Below are 23,063 nucleotides of genomic sequence, written 5' to 3' on the forward strand. Positions count from 1 at the left end.
AAACGGACAATTATTTAAAATAAAAGGAAATGACCTTAGGAACAGCTGCAGTAGCTCAGGCTGGAGAGAGCTGAAAGCACACGGCAGAAGGGCCTGGATGAAACAAGATCACTGTGTAAATGGAATGCACATGGCATCGTTCCTGGTCTTTTTTAGAACCGGTGCTGCAAAGAACCAGAACAGAACTACAACTTGAATTGCCCTTGAGCCTCCCTGGCTGAATCTCCCATAGGACCACTGCAAAATGTTGCAAAAGCAGATGGAAAGGATGAACGGTGAAAAGGCTGAAGCAAAGAGAGAAAGTGCGCTTTGAAAAAGCCACGTGCCGAAAACATTACGTAAAACGATTTAAAAATAAAATAAAATACTGAAAGATCCCAGAGTCACGTGACTCAACTTCCAACCTGCACGAACAGCAAGAGACTCAGCAGGAACTGGCGCAGAAATTAACCAGGCCTGCGCCATCACCGTCCTGCGTGCAAGAAGTCTTAGCCTGTTGATGCTCTGGGTGTCCATATCTTTCATGGCGCATCTGTACAGCTATTAAATTGGATAATCCCTCTGGCCTTTGATACATTTCTGGACATGATTATTTCATTACTCGCCGTATATCAGTGGGATCATAATAAAAAGGACTTCTGACAACCTGCCAAGAGTTTTGTGGCCTTGTAAACACAAAAGTGCTCTAATAAAATTTTATTAAGTGTTAAAAAGTCATAAAAAGTGAAATAACATAAACTACGAAATTTACTGTCCTCAGCAAATGCTGAAAATATCGTCCATAGTAAAATTAAATTAGCATGTAATAGAGAGAGAGAGAGAGAAATAGAAAGAAAGTCTGGAGGTTTGAAAGCTAGGGAAATAATCACATTGCAAACGAATATGAGTCATGGGGATTTAGCTGATTGAGATTCTTTCTTTTTATTGGGGAAGGAGAATTTGACTAAATATGCAGGTTAAGGAGGAGGGTTCTAAGGTCATCTGTGTTCTTGAAGCTGTCGATACTTGGCTGAGAAATAATATATTGCTGGCTGCCCGAAGAAATAATGGCAAAGGAAGGGCCGGCTGTCCACGAGGGTGCGCTGTGCGACTAAGAATATCTGCATGCTCCTTGCAGAGGCCGGGGAATCATAACTTCGCACCGAAATAATCCTATACATCAAAAAGAATGCCGCCACTCCCCCACCTTAAAGAAATTGCCTCTCGTCTCTCCCCCGCCCCGGTTCCTTGCAAACAGAAAGGAGCGGGGGGGGGGGAATGAAGTGCAGAAAACAATGCAATATATGCACAGCCTCTTCCTCCTGGGAAAAAGCGCGCGGCAAGCAAGTCCCCACACGCTCCCACGCTTCTCACGCAACTTGAACTCCTGGTGCAGAGACAGAGAGAATGAGAGAGGAGGCAACCCACAATGATTCTCTGATTTTTAATGTGGGGGTGGGGTGGGGGGTCTTCAAGCAGCAGCACCCATCGTTTGGCGTTCCTTAAAACTCAGTGCACCACTAGCGAGGATAATCCAGCCCAAGTAAGTTTGGAATGCTTTCGGTTTGCTTTTGATCCAGCAAGAGAGGGTTGTGGGGCGCAGTGGTGAGAGGCCAATAAGGTGTCATAGAGGGAGTTTGTGATACATTTCCCCACCCCACCCCGCGGTTGTCCACAGAAAATTTGGGACTAATAAGGCTCCCCCTCCGTTTTCTTCCCTGCCATACATGCATAGGCTCGGGGGCAATGAAAGCTGCGGTGCAGATGAGAAAAACTAATATGAGATCCTATGTACCATTTTGGGAAGGGAGGAATAAAACTCCGCTGAACGCAGCCACGCGCGAGCTTGTTTGGGAGGGAGTCCCACTCACCTCAAGGCAGACCTTACTTCCGAGTAAACACGCAAATGTGGATGGGGGTGCGTGGGGAAGGGGGAGGAACTCCAAAGCCCGATTCATTTGATGCATGCTTGCTGGGAAGCAAATGTTTTGCTGCAGTTTGACATTGCTTCTTGGTTTGAAGGGATCGCAGTTTTGTAGACCGCCTTGGAATCTTTTCGATGTAGGGCGGTTAAGAAACGTTTTAAAAAGAAGAAAGAACAAATCCTATCTAATCCAGTGGGGTTGCTGCCTCACCAAGAACTGGGCATAAAATAGCAGCTTTAGCCATAGGGATCTGGTATGCCTGCAACTACACACAGTGTGCATTTGCATAAACATGTGTATTGTATATCACATAGTTTTATATGCATATTTATATATACATATATACGCACACACAATAAAATGTGTGTGCGCGCGCGCACCTCTGCTTTTGCACGATCAGGAATTGCAATCCTTCTATAATGGGACTCTGGGCAGCGGGGGCGGGGGGTGCCCTGCGCGCCAGGAATCCTAGAATTGTAGAGTTGGAAGGGGGCTCAAGGGTCATCTAGACCAACCCTCTGCAAGGCAGGCCTCTTTTGCCCAGCGCGGGACTCGAACCTACGATTAAGTGTCTCACGCTCTACGGACCGAGCTGGCGCAACTGCAGTTTCCTAGTGGGCCTGGGTGGGGAACGACGACAGCCCTTCTATGTAATAATAACTAACCCCGCGCCCCATGGCTCTGGCCCGTTCCCCAAATCTCCGGGGAGTTGGGGGGGGGGGGTTGGCTCCTGCGGGCCTGGCAGCGGATGGAAAGGGAAGCAGCCGTCGGAAATCCGCGCGGAGCCCTGCCTGCCCGCCCGCCTCTTCTGCGCTGAGCCAAAGGTGCCCATTTCACGTCGGGGGCGATAGGAGCGCGCCTCCCGGGGATCCGCGGCGCTTCCTGCCCGCATATCCTCCGATTGTGTGCCTCGCCCGCGCCGCACCTCGGAGCGGAGCTGCGGCACGTCCAGGCCCGGCAGAGCAGGCCGCTGGCGCAGGCAAACAGGAACCCCGAGGGGAGGCAGCGCCCAAGGGGACAGCTCGTCTCTTGCAGGATATCCCTTTCGCTCGTTGGGTCCTTGCCTTCTCTTTTCTGCCCTTTAATTCTCGCCAGAAAGGAAGCGCGCGCGTCCCCACGAGGACGTTCCACATATCTGGGGATGGGGGAGAGGCAGGAATGCGCATTTCTGCACGGACAGAGGAAGCTTCGTATTGCCAGCCGACTCCCATCTGTCTTTCATGGAAGGAGGGTGATGTTCAAGGCCAGGCAACACGAAACTCACACTAACCCATGGAAAGCCTTTAGGCTGCAATCCTATATATACGTGCTTTTCTCTAGGCGTAAGCCCCATCGATAGCACGCAGATAGTTCTTTACCATGCTAAACCAGGCATTCCAAATGCACTCAGTTGTGGGTTTTTTAAGCCATCAATGTGTGCCATCATGAAAGCAAACGCATTAAGCGGTTCTTTTAGAAGACGAAATGTGGCCTGAGAACATTTGCTGAGCCCAAGGCAATGATCCAGGCTGTGTTTCGACAAGCATGTGTGGAACAGAAGTCACCTAAGGAAATTGGAGGCAAACAGGGAACTATTTTCAGAGAAGGCTACTTCTGTACAATTAATTTAGCCTGGGTAGATTTTTAAAACGTGCGCCCAGTTCCATTGTTTCATGAGTGCAAATTTGTTTAAGAGGCCCATCATAAACATAAGCAAGTGTTAAGGAAGAGGAGAGCAAATAATACAGGCATGGTGACTTTCAGCAATATGCAACTGGATATGACATCTATTTACTCCTGTTGAGTTAAATGGTGTTCAGTCCCAAGGAAATGTGAATAGGATTCTAACTTCAATGCACATAAGTGGTTTTTTCTATATTATTATTGTAAGTTGCCACTCCTATAGAAACTTACTTGGGACAGAGTTAGTGTGATGGAACTAAGTGAGACTTACTTCTGAGTTGATTTACATAGGATTGGAACTTTAGAGCTCTGGTAAATAGTACACCTGTATTTTTTATTACATCTTTTGTCAAGCGTCATTTTCTGCTCCCTTCTTATTGAAACAATGCTGCTGTGGACATATTTATTGAATGGAATAAGAAATAAGCTTGATTAAAAAAAACTTTAATACAAGTTTAATAGCCATACTCGCAAGCCACAATTCATGTACTTGAATTGTGACAGGACTGCTTTAGAGTAAGGCAGTATCCAGTAATTAATGTCCAGTGCCCTGTTCCAAAAATGTTTTTTGGAAAGGAAATAGCCAATATGCTTTACTTCTAAGTGACTGTACCTAGGACTGGGGTACAGATCACATTCTAAGACTGCTTGATTATTTTCAAAAGGAAACATTTTAAAAGACACATCTTATTTCCTATGACACTGTAACTGAATATATTGTTCTATGTAAAAGGGCATTCCAAATAATGGATATTTCAAGCCATTATTTTCATATCATACTTAGTAGACTACAAACTGTAACTGACTGCCTATAATAATATTTATGCTGGAAGCAGTAGAACAGTACAGTTAACACTTCAGTCCTAAACACACTATATCAAAGGAAGTCTCACTAACATCTTAGGGACTTACAGACATGGAAAGTCACTGAACTTTGACAAAGTTCTACATAAACATATAGAACTTTAGGACAAAGATAGATGAATGCATTTATTTTATAAACTGAGTAAAAACCCAACCATTAAAGCAGGAGTAATGTGATGTCTCTTCATTTTGGATAAGAAATCTGCTTGAAAGCTGGCATCCTGATGCATTACTTAGTTTAAACTATTATATTTTTTTTCCAGTTTCCTAGAACTGACAACTGTTCCATGCACAATTAATGGATTTGAGTTACTCTTTAAGTTCCTCAAACAAATTGTTTAACATCAGCTATATGGCAGTTGCATTTTTGCCAAAGGGACGTCTTACACTTGTAAATGCAATTCATCAATGCAAGATGTCTTTGTTTTGTATTGGAGGGAAAAGTTTGGCCTCCATGTAGCTGGGAATTTCTCTTTAATATGCAGGATGTTTGCGTTACCCAATGCTGTGGATTCCCTAAGCAAATTTCTCTGCAATCCCCCAGTTTAAACAATAACAGAGTCAGTGGCAAAAGACCTTAATACATTCTCAGTTCAAATGTGTAAAGATATAATACAGGAAGCTGAAAGACTGATCTTCAGGAATGGTGAAAGATATATGTAGCAGAGTGAAAAGTGTCTCTGAATCCTGTTATTAGAGGCTGTTGTTTTGTTCAACAGCACTGGGAAATGCACCAAACATGTTACAAATCTAAATATACTATTGACCATATAAATCTAGTTAGGGTCCGAACAAAGAGGCACATGTAATGCAGGAGGAAGAAAATGTTGCTGTAGGGAATGACATCTCCAACCCTTCAGTGGGGAATTTTGTTGTTGTTTAGTTGTTTAGTCGTGTCCGACTCTTCGTGACCCCATGGACCAGAGCACGCCAGGCCCTCCTGTCTTCCACTGCCTCCCACAGTTTGGTCAAACTCATGCTGGTAGCTTCAAGAACACTATGCAACCATCTCGTCTTCTGTCGTCCCCTTCTCCTTGTGCCCTCCATCTTTCCCAACTTCAGGGTCTTTTCCAGGGAGTCTTCTTTTCTCATTAGGTGGCCAAAGTATTGGAGCCTCAGCTTCAGGATCTGTCCTTCCAGGGAGCACTCAGGGCTGATTTCCTTCAGAATGGATAGGTTTGATCTTCTTGCAGTCCATGGGACTCTCAAGATTCTCCTCCAGCACCATAATTCAAAAGCAACTATTCTTCGGCGATCAGCCTTCTTTATGGTCCAGCTCTCACTTCCATATATAACTACTGGGAAAACAATAGCTTTAACTGTACGGACCGTTGTCGGCAAGGTGATGTCTCTGCTTTTTAAGATGCTGCCTAGGTTTGTCATTGCTTTTCTCCCAAGAAGCAGACGTCTTTTAATTTCATGATCTGCAGTGATCATGGAACCCAAGAATAGGTTTCCACTAAACAGCAACTTTTGCCTAGTATCTACAGCACATTGTGCTTTTCCTTCTTACAAGACTGCTTAGAATTTCATTCCCTCCCTTTTGAATCTGGAAGAGCCCATTCATATATTTTTGCAGTAACTTAATTGCTTCGTATCTTTCCAGATCATAGCAGTTTAACCAAGGAATCTGAACAGACAGCATCAACGGCATACCTTCAGACCGCATTTTCTTTTGGAATAATAATAATAATAAAAGCTTATTTTCCTACTTATTTTTAGTTGTTTGCAAAGCCATTTTTCTCCAGGGTTGGAGTTGCAGAAGGAAGAATATTTTAAAACATGTAATCCATTAGTTACTCACAATGCAAGCCTGTGTACAGAAGCAAATTTTGTTGAGTTCAACGACCTTTAATCCCAGGTAAGTGTGTACTGTCAATCTTCTATAATTAGTTAGAACCTATATGCTTCTAGATTTACTATTTGCATTGTACTGATTGAGAGCTGGAGTGCTTGGATTTAATGTGATTTTAAACCCTTTGATCTCAGTTCTCAAACAGTTTAATAGAACACCGGTTTAACAGGTTGTTGAACTGAGCCAAAAAAATTGTGGATCTCAGCTAAACCAAATGAAAGACTAATTATTATACACCATTGTTTCTTTGTAGCTCTAGGAATTTAGAAGCTTCAGGAATTATATGTAAAGCCTGCAGATTGCTGCTTTTTTTTTTTTAAATGGATTCCATTTGCTTAATCCATAAAAGGACATGAAGGTAGAGACTGGCGTTGCCTAAATCTGATTCAAGTTCTGAATCAGTGAAGGAATGACTTTCTATCTGATTGGTTGCAGAGAGGTCTCTTTCTAATCCTTTGAGTGCTGTTGCTTATGTAGCCAAAAGGGTCACCATCCGCTCTCAAGAGGGAGGTATCAGCAGACTCTGGAAGACCCTGAGGTTTGCAACAGTACCCGAAACCTTTATGAAAAGAACAACCAACCTACAATGAAAAATAACGCAATGAGGTCTGAGCATGCTCAGTTGTCACGGAATACTGAATGCCTTTAGAGGGGAGGGCAGAAAATGGCAGGTGAAGGAATTGGGTGGAATCTTGAACAGCAGCACTACAGCCTTGTTAACATCTATTAGCTAAGATACCTAAATGGAACCTAAGATATGTCTGTCATCTTCCTAGCCTGTCTGTGTGCTTCCAGAAGCATTTATTTATTTATTTATTTTAATAAGATTTTCAAAATATTACAAAATAAAAATAGGAAAAAGAAAAATACAAAATAAAAGTAATTAAAAACAACTCAATCTTTCCATTACTTATTTTTCATTAGCTTGTTTCCCGGACCTCCTCACGCCTCCCTTTTTTGTATTCCAATTCAGTTTGTTGGTTCAGCAAATCCTTCCCCTCTTTGTTTATCCTAATCTTTAATCTTAAAATATTGTAACATTAAATCTTTACCTATTAGTAATCCATTTTTCATATTCCCTTATAGTATTGCAGCTAAAAACCACTGGTCTTAACAAGCGTGAGATTTACTACGCTCTTAATCATCTAATTTGCTGGCTTGAGCTGTGATCCAGAACAGTAGGCCCACAACTTATGCAGGGGTTATGTTCCGGGAATCAAACCTAAAACCAAATCGCATATACAGTAGTAAAAAAAATCATTGGCAGGTGGGATTGCCAGTATCATTTCCCCTGGAATGCTTTCCACCCTTTTAAATTTTTTGCCACATGCATAAAGCTGAACGCACACAAGTTAAATGAGCGCAAGTTGCGGGCTTACTGTAGTCTCTTGCGCAGTGCTCAGGTCAGGCTTCCTCCAGTGAAACCAGTGGGATTCCCCCCCCCCTTAGTTCCTGTGTGCTTTGGTTTTCCCATGTCTTCGTTGGTTGGAAATTAGGTTTTTAATTTTTAATTTAACCTCAATTAATTTTTAATTTAACCTCAATTAAGAAGAAGAATTGAATTTTCAAATACACCTTTTGCCATCCATGCACCCGCTTACAGTCTCTCTGCTCTTCTCTCTTGTGTGTGTGTGTGTGTTTTTAAACAGATAAAGGATTAAGTCTTTGAACATACTGTATTGCAGTATCGTACAAGTTGATACAGTTTGGGGCATTCTTTCTGCGTACATTCATACCAGACAGTTAGCAACAGGCAGGCTGTAAATCTTCCCATGAAAAGAAATAATAATTTAGAAAATGTGTAGTATTTCTGGTATTTTTGGAAGATACCAGCATTCTGACAAAGTCATCCAGAGGATTAATTCTCAGGCAACTCCAGGATATCAGCAAACAGGACCAAAAAAGGCATTCCACAGGTGGATGCATATTGAGGCTACATTTTTCCAGTGGTTCCCACGTTAATTCTGGTGCAGAATTTTCATGATAAAGTAACCTCAACTGGGCATTATAATGGAAGGCGTGTTTAATTTGGTCTGAATTGTGCCTGTTCTGCAGAAAGAGGGGTGGTAGGGCACAGGCGGAGGTGGTGAAGAATCTGGGCAGGACCAGGCAGGAAAGGAGGACCAAAAAACTATGTCCAGCCCATCCATGGCTTATAGGACACCCCAGCCAAGAAGCTCAGCAAAGAAGAGAGCAGTCAGGTGCTCCTGATTCCACCAAGATACAACTATGTCCAGTCTAGTGGCCAAATCATCTCATGACACTCCTCATCTTAAAAGGGCTGAGGGGCTTCTAAAGATCCTCTTAACACTTGAGCAGATCTGAGTGTTTGTAGGCAGACTGGATCCCAGCCAGCTATGTAGGGCTTAAAGGCTAAAAGCAGCGCTTTTAATTGTGCTCAGAGACAGGCTGGTAGCCACTGAAACTTTTAAGAGCTAGTGTTTCATCCAGCTGCTTCCTGCAGCAGCTCTGTCTGGACCTAATGCAATTTCTGAAGTAACTTGAAGGTTACACACCATGCGTTTCAGCAGTCTTTTCTAGAAATCACCCCAACATAGATAACCATGGTCATGTAAAGGTAAAGGGACCCCTGACCATTAGGGCCAGTCATGGCCGACTCTGGGGTTGTGGCGCTCATTTCGCTTTATTGGCTGAGGGAGCCGGTGTACAGCTTCCGGGTCATGTGGCCAGCAGGACTAAGCCGTTTCTGGCGAACCAGAGCAGCACACGGAAACGCCGTTTACCTTCCCGCTGGAGTGGTACCTATTTATTTTACTTGCACTTTGACGTGCTTTTGAACTGCTAGGTTGGCAGGAGCAGGGACTGAGCAACAGGAGCTCACCCCGTCGCGGGGATTCGAACCGCTGACCTTCTGATCGGCAAGTCCTACCAAGGCTCTGTGGTTTAATCCACAGCGCCACCCGCATCCCCCTAACCATGGTCATACTTTATCTAAAATAAGGTATCAGACAAAGGTTGGAGGAGATAAATATGTTGGGCACTTGTGGGGGTGGGGATGGGGGGGTTCAAAAATAGATCAGACACATTGATCTCTGCAGGTACATCAGTTTCCTCCCTTAGATGGTTGAGGGAAAGTCTCCGTTCATGAAGACATATTGGGGATGTGGCAAGCAGATGGGAGGGGATCTCCCATCTGGGTTTTGCGATCATATCTGGCACGTACATGCAAAACCTTGTGAGGTGGTTCAAGTAATTGCCAAGCGTGATTGAAAAACCCTGATGGTTTTTAAGGTAAGCGAGGTGATGCTCACTCCCCACAGTAGCACAGTGTAAATAGAGACACACCTTCCAAGAGCACAGTCTCAGGCAGATTCATTCCACATCACTCCTTCCAAATTCTCCACTCTCCCATACAGATGAACCCTTTGCTATGGGAGTCACGATCCTGTTTCAGTTTACAGGGCTGTGGTAATGATTACTGAGAGAATGGATCCGATATCATCTGAGCACCTGGGGCAAGCATTGTGTAACACATATATCTATTGCCAGCAGAGCTTCAAAGAAGACTCCAGAAACCATCGCTTGGTGAAACAAAAGAGGGCTATATCTATTTAAAACATAACAGCTTGAAGGATCTTCAAAATTTAATCAACTCGAATAACCGAAACAAAATATAGTCTGGGCAGGTAAGTTCCCTAAGGCAGGAGAGATCGTCTCCCTCCCCTCTCCTGAGCAAGTCTGCGGGCTCGTCCTGTAGCCCCACAGCAAGGACTGGAAGGCTATGCAAACTTCACAAGCAAACCATGGCACTGCCAGAACCTCATGCCAAGCCAAAAGGACACTCCCAAGATCCCCCAAGCCAAACCTATGTTGTGTGACCAAAGAGTGCCCCGTACCCAGTAAACCCTCAGATATTGACTCTATCAGATATTAAAATTCACTCTCCTGCCTGACTAAAAGCCAGCTAATTCAATTTTTAAAATGCCGCTCTAGCATAAAACAGGCAGCGATACAAAGTAGGAAAAAAGGAAGGCAGTCAGGAGCTCCCCCCCAAAATCCCTACTTCTTTCATTCTGCAAAGCACCTTCTGCAGCCTCCCAGGGTGCTGACATTTGCTGAAAATCTCATTACACCCTTTACTGGGATTTTCCAATGAGAATTCAGAGAGTATACATGTCAATGCACCTGAGAGCTGGTTGTTGATGTTTTTAAAAGTGAAGTATTTTTACCGTTAAAAAAATAAGGACAGAAAGTTTTAATGGGGTTTCTCAGGGTAAAATCTGTCAGTGTACTGGCTCAGATGCCCAGTAGCCAGCCTTCCAAGTCTCCCTTCAGTTATAGCCAAGTGTTGGCAACTCCGGCAATTGTTTCCCCACCCCCCTCAGATCAGGAAGGTCGGGCAGCTGGGGAGGCTGCGGAGCGCTGCACAAATGTTTAACAGAAAGAGGGTTAGAAGCCTGCCACCCCCAGCGTCCTTGAAGCAATAAGATAAAATCAACCCTGCCCCTATTAAAATGCTAATGAAATTCGAAGGCCTCCTAAGAATAAGGAAAATATGAAAGCCTCTTTCGTAGGGCGAAGAAAACTTTTGAAAAATTGGAGGACAGGTTTTGGCACAGCTCTCATTAGTGCTCCCATGCACAGCCATTGCTTCTGGAGTGTTTTTGAGATTGCAGCTTGAATGTTCTCTGCAGCTGTGTAATCCCCCATTTGCAAGTCACTGCCTGCAGATATCAAACTCCTGTGAGCACAGTCTGTCTAAGCTACAGAGTCTGAAATGAAGGCCTGGAGCCATATATTCACATGGGTGCAACTAACGAGAAGAACGAGGCTTTCATAATGAAAAGCCATTTTTTTAAAAAAAAAAATTGTGCCTTTTCAAGACAATGCAAGGAGCGCAACTCAAGGAAGCAATCGTACATTTGGGGAAATCAAATGTGCTGAGTTAGAATAACTGAATTTTGCAGTTCATTTCAATGCAAAATCCTATGAATTTAGGGTAGGTGTTGTTGTTTTTTTAAGTAGCAGTATGACACAATGCAATTCTGAAGAACGTGTTAGTAATTCCAAAGTATGTGATGTACGTGCATTATCTGTATTCCCCTCCCTATTAAAAGTGTTCAGTTTTTGTGAATCTGAATTTGGTGTTTTGAAATTATTTCTGTCCTTGGGTTACATATGCTTCAGGTTACATACGCTTCAAGTTACAGACTCCGCTAACCCAGAAATATTACCTCGGGTTAAGAACTTTACCTCAGGATGAGAACAGAAATCGCGCAGCAGCAGCGGGAGGCCCCATTAGCTAAAGTGGTGCTTCAGGTTAAGAACAGTTTCAGGTTAAGAACGGACCTCCAGAACGAATTAAGTACTTAACCTGAGGTACCACTGTACTTGGGGTTGTTGATTAGGGTTGTTGTTGTTGTTTTCACCTATGACTAATTACCACTTTGCCCAATGACTTCAATGGAAATTTTTCCCCTCTCCTCCCTCCCCCCACCCTCTTAAATTTGTTCTGAGGGTTCCCCTGACCTTTTGGAACAGATCTGAAGCTGTCATGGGGCATGTGTAAGGGGAGAATGAAGGAAAGACCCATTGTACAAGCAGAAGAAATCCCTCCTGCACATTTTTTAAATACTGCCCATTATCTGTATGCACTGAGAACCCCTTTATACACTGATGTGGCCAGGAAGGATTGTAATACCTCTGTGATGTCTAATACAGTCAATCCTCGGATCCCAAACCAACATTTTGGAACATTTCGGTTCCCGAACCTTGAAAACCTGGAAGTAAATGCTCTGGTTTTCGAACTTTTTTCAGAAAACAAACGTCCGACGCGGCTTCTGCTTGAGTGCAGGAAGCTCCTGGAAGCAATCGGAAGTTGCGCCTTGGTTGTCGAACATTTCGGAAGCTAAATGAGCTTCTGGAACAGATTACATTCAGCAACTGAGGTTTGACTGTATATCAATGGTTCCTGTACATCATTTTATTGCAGGCCTCTGTTCTGATTGCATATTCTTTATGAACCATCGCATTTCCTTACCTAACATCTGTTAATCCAGGACAATGCTTGAAAAGTTCCGCCCCCAACTCTTTTCTCAATTTAGCATTGAGGAAACCTAAGCACATAAATTCACTTAAGCATTGTGGCAGGCTTTGCAAATACCTCGTATTTGTAACAACGGATACAGAAGCTCTGCTGCAACTCTGCAAGGCTACATCAGTTAAGATGTTACTGATTCCTTCTTAGCACAATAAAACAGTAAGTGAGTGATATCTTCATATTATCAAAGCCTTTGCCAGTTCTGTCTTGATTGCATTCCAATATTTTCCCACGAGCTCCTATGTCTTTAGGAGGAAGTAACTTTTAATATGATCCCTGAAGAGTAAATGGTTTGAGGCCATGATCCCATTCATTTTCATTCATAGATCATGCCTTTTAACTTCAGCAGCTTTATATGATCACAAAGCCAAAACCAGAATGTACACTCTAATCCCTGTCCCAATAACATGTAAATGCAGAAACCATGGTAGTCTATGAATTTTAATGCAGATCTGTTTCTGTGCAATGAAAGACAGCTGTAAAGGAATACCTTCATAAAATAACTATCACAACCAATGGTACACAATGCTTTTATTTCCATTCACAGTACACATTAACTACTACCACTACTCCTCCTACTAATAACAACAATAATAAAAAAAATTATTTATATGTCGCCCAACTGACTGGGTTGCCCCAGTCACTCTGGGTGGCTCCCAACAAAATATTAAAAACACGATAAAACATCAAACATTAAAAACTTCCCCAAACAGGGCTGACAATAAAGATATTATTATTATTATTATTCAGATGTCTTCTAAAAGTCTGGTAGTTGTTGTTCTCTTTGACATCTGGCGGGAGGGCGTTCCACTAGGCAGGTGCCACTACCTAGAAGGCCCTCTGCCTGGTTTCCTGTAACCTCGCTTCTCGCAGTGAGGGAACTGCCAGAAGGCCCTCGGAGCTGGACCTCAGTATCTCGGCTGGATGCAGACAAAAATACATTATTTGGTTTATATACAAAACTTGCTGGATTGTTTTTGTATTGATGGTCCATGCACCCTAAGTTGGAGCAGCATATGCACTTTACATAGCTAGGTCCGTTTACATGATTACAATCTCATTCAGCACTGAGCCAAAAATTACCAGGTGAGTTTTGGAGGGGTAAACACCCTTTAAAGAATATTGCGCAAAATGCGCCACCTCCCCATGTATGCACAATTTTGTGACCAGCAAATATTTATTTATTTTATTTTATTAAATTTGTACATTGCCCTTCAATTCTATGGATCCCAGGGCAGTTCACAAAATAAAAATACAATATCAAAACATAATAAACACAAGAACACAAAAAAAGAACAAAAAACCTTCATAAACCAATACTCCCCCCGCCTCACAAACACATTTAAAAGGGGTATAAGATGTTGATAACATGGAGCTCTCTTATGGGCCATTTTCATTGAGCCCTAGAAAATTCTAAGATGATGATGATGATGATGATGATGATGATTAATTTATTTATTTGCTACCCATCTGACTGGGTTGTGATGCAGATTATCGTTTAGTGAGCAAGTCACTAATATAAAATAAAACTGACCTGAAAGCATTTTCATTTTGGTAATTTTATGTCACAGACAATTCCCCTCACCTCTACACACTTCTCTCAAGTCCCCTTGAGTTTCAAAATAGGCATCAACAGTGCGATTATAATCTATGACAGTGCCATTGTCAGGTTAACACCTGTATGTGCTGATATATGACTAGTACCGTGTTGCAACAAGCATGCAAATAAGTTTATAATTACTACATAGTTTAAAAAGTACTGAAATTGTCAAAACTTTTATATATTGCTCCATTACAACCTTTAAATAAATGTTTTGATGGAGATCAGCAGTGCTGGGCCAATTTATTCTTGTCTATCATTAAAAGGCCTTACAGAAAGAAACAATACTGTTCCACATCAAACTGTCACGAAGAGACATTTCCCTGCAACACCTGCTTGTTATGAATAGACACAGGCTAAGAACAGTTTATCATGATGAAGATAGCGATTCTTGCAAAGCCTTAAGGGAACCAGTTTTCATATAATGCAAGTAATATTTTAGAAATGTCTAAATTATACGTTCAGCGCAATGAACATATATTTGACTTAACCTATTACTTCCCAGAGATCAACTTTAACAATGTATTTACTTACAATTCAACAAAGTGATCCCACTAGCAAATACCCACACAAGGACTTCCACTAGTGGAACGGGGCTTTCCCCCTCATCTCTCCCCCCCCCTTGCAAATTTTTTTGGTGTGTGTGGGTCAGGCAAGCTTGCCTTCCCCAGGGGAAGGAAAGAGGACATTCTTTCACCAGGCAATCAAAACTGCTTCTGCTGATGGGGCCATCTCCTTTGCACTATGCTGACGCATTAGCAAAAAAAAAGTTATCTGGGTGGTTTACAGTTAAAATACTAAAAATAAATAATAAAGTACAGTATAAAAATACAGTAACCAAGAAAGTACAGTGGTACCTCGGGTTAAGTACTTAATTCGTTCTGGAGGTCCGTTCTTTTTTTAAAAAAATAATATTTATTAATTTTAAAGGGTTACAAAAAGAATTTTTTTTAAAAAACCCAGCATATTAAAAAGATACAAAACATCACATCGCAATAATAAAAAAGAAAAAAGAGAAAGAAGAAACAAACAAACAAACAAAAAGAAATACAAAGAATCTTCCCATAACTTATCTTTCATTTGCTTATTTCCTTGACCTCCTCACACCTCCCTTTTTTGTATTCTAGTTCAGTTAGCTATTTCAGCAAGTCCTTTCCATCTTTTCCAATTTTTGTCCTCTATTTTATCTTAATATAATGTAAATTTACTTTCCCTCCTTCACCATTTAGCAATCTATTTTTTCTTAATCCTTTATAGCATTTCCGCTAAAACCACATTATTTCAATCCACATCCTTCTAACATTCCTTAATTTTACAATGTTTCTGTAAATAAGCTTTAAATTTCTTCCAATCTTCTTCCACCAACTCTTTGGAGGTCCGTTTTTAACCTGAAACTGTTCTTAACCTGAAGCACCACTTTAGCTAATGTGGCTTCCTGCTTCTGCCGTGTCGCCGGAGCAAGATTTCTGTTCTTATCCTGAAGCAAAGTTCTTAACCTGAGGTTTGTTGGGAGCCGCCCAGAGTGACTGGGGCAACCAGTCTCTCAGGACACTCTGCTTCCGGCTTCAAAGTTACTCGACAAAAAAAAGCCTTCAAAAGGAGGCTGCAGCATGAAATTGCTGAACTAGAATTTCTCGGCAAATTTGATTCTATTCAATTAAGACTTAATCAGGACTCTGGTCTTCTTTCTCGCTGCAGGTGTTAAATTAAGTTAGTGCAGCTGGAAAGACAGTCTTGTCACAATGACTGCTGTTGCGAACATGTCACCCTGTTCTTATCCTGTGTACATTTGGGAACTCCAGGAAAATGACTCAGACCTACTGCTGCCTTTCATATTTTAGTCTTTGCGCACCATAACGGTGTGTGTGCTTGTGTGTGTGTGCTTATATATACTTATTGAAGATAACACTGAATGTGTCTGACAAAGTGGGCTCTGGACCAGTCCATGAAAACCTTTGCCACGTGACTTTTGTTTGTATTTTAAGGTGCTAAAGGCCTATTTGATCTAGTGATAGGTGATTTGAGAAAAAATACGAGACTTGTTTGTATGGAGCAGAAATTTCACCCTAAATGATTGCCCCACAAAATATATCTGGTGCCTTTGTAGATCACTGAATACCATTTCATTAATATTTGCATAGTAGCACTGCTTCACTTAAATGAAAACTGTTATATAGTTGTTCATTTCAAATGGGTGGCTGGGCTCTTGTTCAGACACTTATTTAATTTAATTATTTAACTGTTTTCTTTAAACTGATGTGACAACCTCTCGTATTTGAGGTATGATCTTTCAAAACATAAAACACAATCCTATCAGAAGTATGCCCTACATAGTTTGATGGGACTTACTCTTAGCCTGAAATACTTTACACCTGCATTTCACTTCATTGCTTATGATGTTGGCAAATGTTTATTTAAAAAACCCCAAATAGCTTTTAAAAACAGACATGTTGTAGCGAGATCAGCTGTACGTGTAGTAGGCTGCAATATAAATTAATAAAGGAGGCTTTTAGAGCTGATTTTTAATAAATAAAACTCATTTTTAAATTTTATTTTATAGGTTTTATAGCTGTTTAATTCAAAAGGAAAGGGGAGCGTAAGTGCCCTGGTTGGCAGGAACAATTGGACGGGAGCTAATTTTAAATCGATCACTGCATTTAGGATCATGTGACTGATGATGGACCAGGGCACTTGAAGGTAGAAACTAGTAAAAGCTGCTTGTTTGGGTCATCCTCAAGTGAATTTCTACATGGCCTGGAATCCTCAGCACTTCATTAGCCAGACTTTAATTGAGGGGTCCATTTTGTACCTGATGATGAACTTGCAAGTTTGCAGTAAAAAATAAATGTGCTCTCAACTTGGCAGATTCTGAGTTTTCAACTAAGCGCAGCCTCCAGAAAATTGGAAAGAGGTATTCTGAAGTATCTTGAATTTTAGTTCAACGATGTCAAAGATTGCTTTGGAAACATTCATTAATCTTCGTGACATATCTGTGACATCACAACAGTTCAGAGATGCTTAAAAATGAAGCTCATGGGTGACCTTTCTCAAGGTCATGCAAAGTCAGTAGAAGAACCTGGGAGTCAAGACTAGGGGCCTGCAGGGGGTGGAATTCAGTTCAGGTTGAAGCTGAATCTATCAAATTTGCACTTTCTGAAACAGCATATGAACCAAAACACAGCAATCTCCCCAAATTTCCCTGTATCTGAATTTTGCTAGGCAGTTTGCTATGCTCTGTTTACAGAAATCCATATATTAGGGGGAATTGTGAATAAAAACAACACAGGGAGGGGGAATGATCACATATAAGGAAATTGCTAGCAAAAATGTGTCACTTAGTCAAAACTGCATATTAAAATGTGTTTATTGGGAGAAATTTGCACTAAAATACTGGCGAAGTTTCATTAGTATTCTTCCCCCTCCCCCCCCAAAAAAACACACAAATGGCTGCAAAATGCACAGAGAACTGAATTTAAGTTTGGAAAATGAAAAACAGAGAGCTGAAATTGACCGATCCTTCCATCCCTAGTCAAGACTTGTAGCTTTGCACTTGGTAACAACAACAACAACAACTTTGTACCCCGCCCATCTGAGTGGGTTGCCCCAGCCACTCTGGGTGGCTTCCAACATATATAAAAACATGACAAAACATTAAACCTTAAAAAGCTTCCCTATACAGGGCTGCAACAATATCTAGCAGTGACCTGATAACTGAATTGAGTTGCCTTGTTTTCACCATAAGGCTGCAGTCCTGTACACATTTCCCTGTGAGTAACAGAGCAATCTTTAATCAGGGCCTAGGAAGACATGGCACAATGTATCCACCACCATATCTGAAGCTCTGCCACCTTCAGCCAGCCAGGATGCAAGGTGTTTGGGAGCAATCGCTCCACTACTACTCAACCTTCCTTAACTGGTTTGGTTGAGCTTCCTTCTGCCCAAGCCAAATACACACCTGACTTATCCCAGGATGAACTGCATAGTTATTTCACCAACAGCTCCTGCAATTGGGATCCTTGTCCTATTGGACCAGCTGGCAGAGAAGGTCATCTGGTGAGATCACCTGGTAAGGTTTAAAGAGCTATTGCTGAACTGGAATAAATTCCATGGTGAAATTAATAATATTGGGATGCCATGGGGGCGGGGATAGATGCTTTTAAAGGCCATTGCACCTTCATTTTGAAAAGTATCAGTGTGGTGTGATGTTTGTAGCTCACAGTATTTTGGATCACACACACACACACACACACACACACACACACACACACAGGCAATATTTTGGAGCCTCTTTTCCTGTGTTCCATTTTTTAGGTCCATAATCTGTGCTGGCCTGCAGTTTGCCAGGTGGCTCACTTGACAAACTCTGCGTGGTTTGGACAAAGCGATGCCAAGACGTTTCATCTTGCCCAAGTGACTCAAAAGACTGAAAAAATATTGCAGCATTTAGCTTGCAAGTATAATTTATGTTCTTTCAACTGATCTTGCTGTGGCCAGGCCAATTCAGCCATGAAAAGCAAGGGAATCGCATCGGCTCAAGGAGGGAAGCGCTGATCTATGAGAACAATTTTAGTTAATTAAGTGGACATTTCACAAGGGCGAGGGATCCACTAGTCCCCTTAAGAGAGCCAGTCAAATATGAAATACAAGGGATTTTGTTAGGGGAAATAAATGAACAGGCTGCAGATGGGGGGGGGCAGCAGGAATTTTGCTCCGTTTGTAGTTGAAAGAAGAGGATGGCCCAGTAGAACAAAGGGGTTCTGAGCTTATGGAGTTGAGGGATCTCCACTCTTGCGTCATCCTTGTTGTCAAGGACAAAAGCTACATGGGCATTTGTACGAAGCGGGGTTTCCATTTCGCTATTTCATCCATGTTACAAAAACTGTGAGGTATGGATATAATCATCTGGGCAGTGATGAGTTACTTCACACAATAGGCTTCTCCTTTATTTAAAGGCACATATGGCAACCCAGCCAGAAGGCAGTCTAGGCCAAAATGTAAGAGGGAAATGGAGCTACTTTCCACCTGCTGCTACCTTCTTCCTGTTCTTCTTTAAGAAGATTTGCATCAGGACAGGGCCCTCTCCTCTGATTGTGGGAAATGCCCCAACTTTTCAACTGAAACCGAAGGAGCAGCTGGAGAAGATGAAACTGCGGGTATATTTATGGTATATTGCCGTCTCACAAGTTCACTTTTAATGCTCAGTCCCTTTGTGCATCACTCCCAGAAATCTGGAGTGGTAGTTTTGGGAACACTGAATGACATGCCCGCTATTTGATGAAATACAGTAATTTATGACCAAGGCTATTTTTTTTCAGCGCAGCTCAGTTCCGGCACCTCTCAGGTGGGCGCCATTGCCATTCTAAGAGAACAAGGGAGAAGTTTATGGTCAGCTCTGGCACATCATTTTCTAGAAAAAAATAGCACTGCTTATGGCATTTATTTTACCTCAAGAGCTTGGCCTGGCCACACAACAATGCTGCGTGTAGGCCGAGCTGAGAGTTACTGACTGACACAAATTCACCCAGTAACTTTTGTTGCTGAGCAATGGTTTGTATTACGCTGAATTCAGCTTGGTGATGTAGATGTTTGGATGGAGGAGAAATTCTATTCAGTTCAAATTTAAAGGCAAACTTACCTAATTCAACAGGTGAATCAAAACACCACCTTTTAAAATTCACATTCTCTGAATTTTGCAATGCAGTTCTTCAGCCAGGCAATGTGTACAAAAGAGAACACACTGTGGTGATGCGTACATATAGCTGCATAAATCAATGAAAAATACTGTATGTACATTAGGGGTTCATAATGCATACAAAAAAAAGGGCATATTAAGAGAAAACCGCTGGACTAAAAAAAATAAATCACAAATTGATGTGGAGAACTGAACCAAAACCACCACATTCACCCATCTTGATGTAGCTGCAGATCATTTATTACTGTAGATTACAGATTACAGTGAGTTTCTGTTATCTGTCGTATGTCTGATATCTGGTGCCTCTTTTCATTAGGTTAGTTCCTGCAGGGGTGCCTGTCACAAAGTGCTCAAATAACCACTTTAATCTTCTCATCAGTCGCTTTGTGAACAAGCTATTTTCACATTTTTCTTCTTTGGTGCTCTGGTTTGATCAGTCTCAATAGAGTGCAGGGTGTGGATGCTAATAACTGCTTTTAATTCATCTGAGCTCCAGGCCATTTCATAGAAACTTTCCTTGGTACTGCAAGTGGTTTCCCATGCCTCAGATCCACCCTCACAAAGCCCGGATTCTGTCTTTCCACCCACTGAAGATGAGAAGCATATCTCTATTGCCTTTTATCTGTTAATAGAGAACAGTACTACATACTCAAAACAAGTACATTACAAAGCAAAAAGTAGGCCCCAACTCTCTTCGGCCTATTCTTCTCCCTGTTGCTCTCATATGCCTTCAGCTCGACTGAGGGTGGGGTGAACTTTCATTCAAGGAACAACAGGGACCTGTTCAATCTGGCATGTCTCCATGCCAAGACAAAAATGCAGTGCGTTCTTATCTGGGAGATGTTGTTTGCAGATGACACAGCCTTGACAGTGCACTCCGGGGAAGCTCTATAGACACATCAACTGTTTTGCCCAAGGCTCCATGGAGTTTGGCCTCACCATCAGCCTGACAAAGACAAACATTCTAGGTCAGGACACTGTCAGCACTCCACACATCAGCATTGGTGGTAGACGTTTTTGTCTACCTGGGCTCCACCATAACCAGCAACTTCTCCATTGGTGCTGAGCTGGGCAAGCGTATTGGTAATGGTTTGCCTCTCCAAAAGGGAATGGGGGAATGTGATGCTAAGAACAAATACCAAGATGAAGGTCTACCAGACTTGCGTGTTGAGCATTCTACTTTATGAAAGTGAGTCATGGGCAGTTTACACTCACCAGGGTCAGTGACTTAATGGCTTCCATATGTGCTGTATTAGAAAGACTTTGGGCATCACATGGCAGGACAGTCTCACACAATGATGTGCTCTTCCCAAACCCACATTCCCAGTATGTTTGCACTCCTGTCTCAGTGACGTCTCCACTGGCTCAGTCATGCACACAGAATGGAAGATGGCAGGCTCCCCAAGGATGTGCTGTATACGATACGATACAACAATCTTTGTTGTCATTGTCCCATACAGAACAACAAAATTGAAAAATTGCATCAGACATCCAAAAACCAACAAGCCTACTATCCCAGCCTGGTTAGCCCTCTAAAAACTCTGATACCCCATAATTACGTGGGGCTACCTTTGAAGGTGACTCGGAAACTACAACTAATCCAGAATGCGGCAGCTAGACTGGTGACTGGGGGCAGCCGCCGAGACCACATAACACCGGTCTTGAAAGACCTACATTGGCTCCCAGTACGTTTCCGAGCACAATTCAAAGTGCTGGTGTTGACCTTTAAAGCCCTAAACATCCTCGGTCCAGTATACCTGAAGGAGCGTCTCCACCCCCATCATTCTGCCCGGACACTGAGGTCCAGCGCCGAGGGCCTTCTGGCGGTTCCCTCATTGCGAGAAGCAAAGCTACAGGGAACCAGGCAGAGAGCCTTCTCGGTAGTGGCGCCCGCCCTGTGGAACGCCCTTCCAGCAGATGTCAAAGCGATAAACAACTACCTGACATTCAGAAGACATCTGAAGGCAGCCCTGTTCAGGGAAGTTTTTAACGTGTGATATTTTACTGTATTTTTGGTTTTTATGGAAGCCGCCCAGAGTGGCTGGGGAGGCCCAGCCAGATGGGTGGGGTATAAATAAATTATTATTATTAATTATTATTATTATTATTATTATTATTATTATTATTATTATTATTAAATACAATATACTCCCAAAGAGACTACCTTACACTGCATTTAAAACCAAAATCGCATTTGGATAGAAACTGTTTCTCAGACGGCTAGTCCTAGTCTTTATGGGGAGCTGGCTTCAGGCATCAGGCCCATTGGCAGACCCATTCTGCACTATAAAGATGTTTGCAAATGTGACATGAAGGCTGGCAACATTCATCCCGCCATGTGGGGATTCCTTTGCAGGCGACCACAGTGGCTGGAGACAGACAGTCAGGTTGAGCATCAACAGCAGTGACCAGAGGAAAAATGAGTGCAGGGAGGAGTGCGCAGAGAGAGGAAACACCATGGTGCATCAGTAACAGCAAAACTGGACACCTTCATCTGTCCCACCTGCAACAAAACATGCCTCTCCAAAGGTTTGACTTTATCTCCGACAGCACACTCTTCAATTGTCTCTCGAGAAAGATGGATACCAACAAAATGTTAAGTAGACTAGAGCAAGACTACCTCAAAAGATGTCTCCAGTGTCGTTTCCCTGCCCTTGTGTCCAGGACTAACCAGACCGATCAGAATACTCTGTTTACCAGATAAAGCTACATTGCGACCTAACAACATGTTGTGCCTAAAGTAAACTCTGCAGGTCTGGCTAAACCATTAGGCAGACTGGGGTGTCTGCTTCAGGCAGCAGATGCATAGGAGACAGGGAGCAGTAGGGCGATGGTTGTGGCCTGTCATACACGCCTTGACCTAGTAGCCATCTGCACTATAGCTTTAAAGAAGGGACGCGGTTGGCGCTGTGGTCTAAACCACTGAGCCTCTTGGGCTTGCCGATCGAAAGGTCAGTGGTTCAAATCCCTGCGACAGAGTGAGCTCCTGTTGCTCAGTCCCAGCTCCTGCCAACCTAGCAGTTCAAAAGCACGCCAGTGCAAGTAGTTAAATAGGTACCGCTGTGGCGGGAAGGTAAATGGGGTTTCCGTGCGCTCTGGCTTCCATCATGGTGTTGCGTTGCGCCAGAAGCAGTTTAGTCATGCTGGTCACATGACCTGGAAAGCTGTCTCTGGACAGACTCCCACAGCCTGAAAGCGAGATGAGCGCCACAACCCCCATAGTCGCCTTTGACTGGACTTAACTGTCCAGGGGCCCTTTAACTTTTTTTTACCTTTACCTTTAAAGTAGCATCATACCACTGCTTGTTCAGTTAGGTGTATTAAATGACACCTAAAAAAAATGGATGGATGAAAAAAAGATGGTTTTGGAAAACTCATGCTTCATGTAAAATATTATACAAAACACTTGTGGTATTTTCCAGTTT

At 42.5% G+C, this 23,063-nt stretch overlaps 1 long non-coding RNA gene across 2 annotated transcripts; it reads left to right on the top strand.

The window, feature by feature from the left end:
- Nucleotides 1-1,195: 1,195 nt before the first annotated feature.
- Nucleotides 1,196-21,062, top strand: LOC308581898. 2 transcript variants are annotated; one of them, XR_014005350.1, is made up of 4 exons: nucleotides 1,198-1,522; nucleotides 17,945-18,012; nucleotides 18,217-18,396; nucleotides 18,899-21,062. It is a non-coding gene; the product is annotated as an uncharacterized lncRNA (long non-coding RNA). The 2 variants fall into 2 exon arrangements; XR_014005349.1 differs by having other exon boundaries at nucleotides 1,196-1,522; nucleotides 18,217-21,062.
- Nucleotides 21,063-23,063: the final 2,001 nt, after the last annotated feature.

Source organism: Podarcis bocagei, assembly GCF_964188305.1.
Source record: "Podarcis bocagei genome assembly, chromosome: 1".
In the NCBI taxonomy this organism is placed as follows: domain Eukaryota; kingdom Metazoa; phylum Chordata; class Lepidosauria; order Squamata; family Lacertidae; genus Podarcis; species Podarcis bocagei.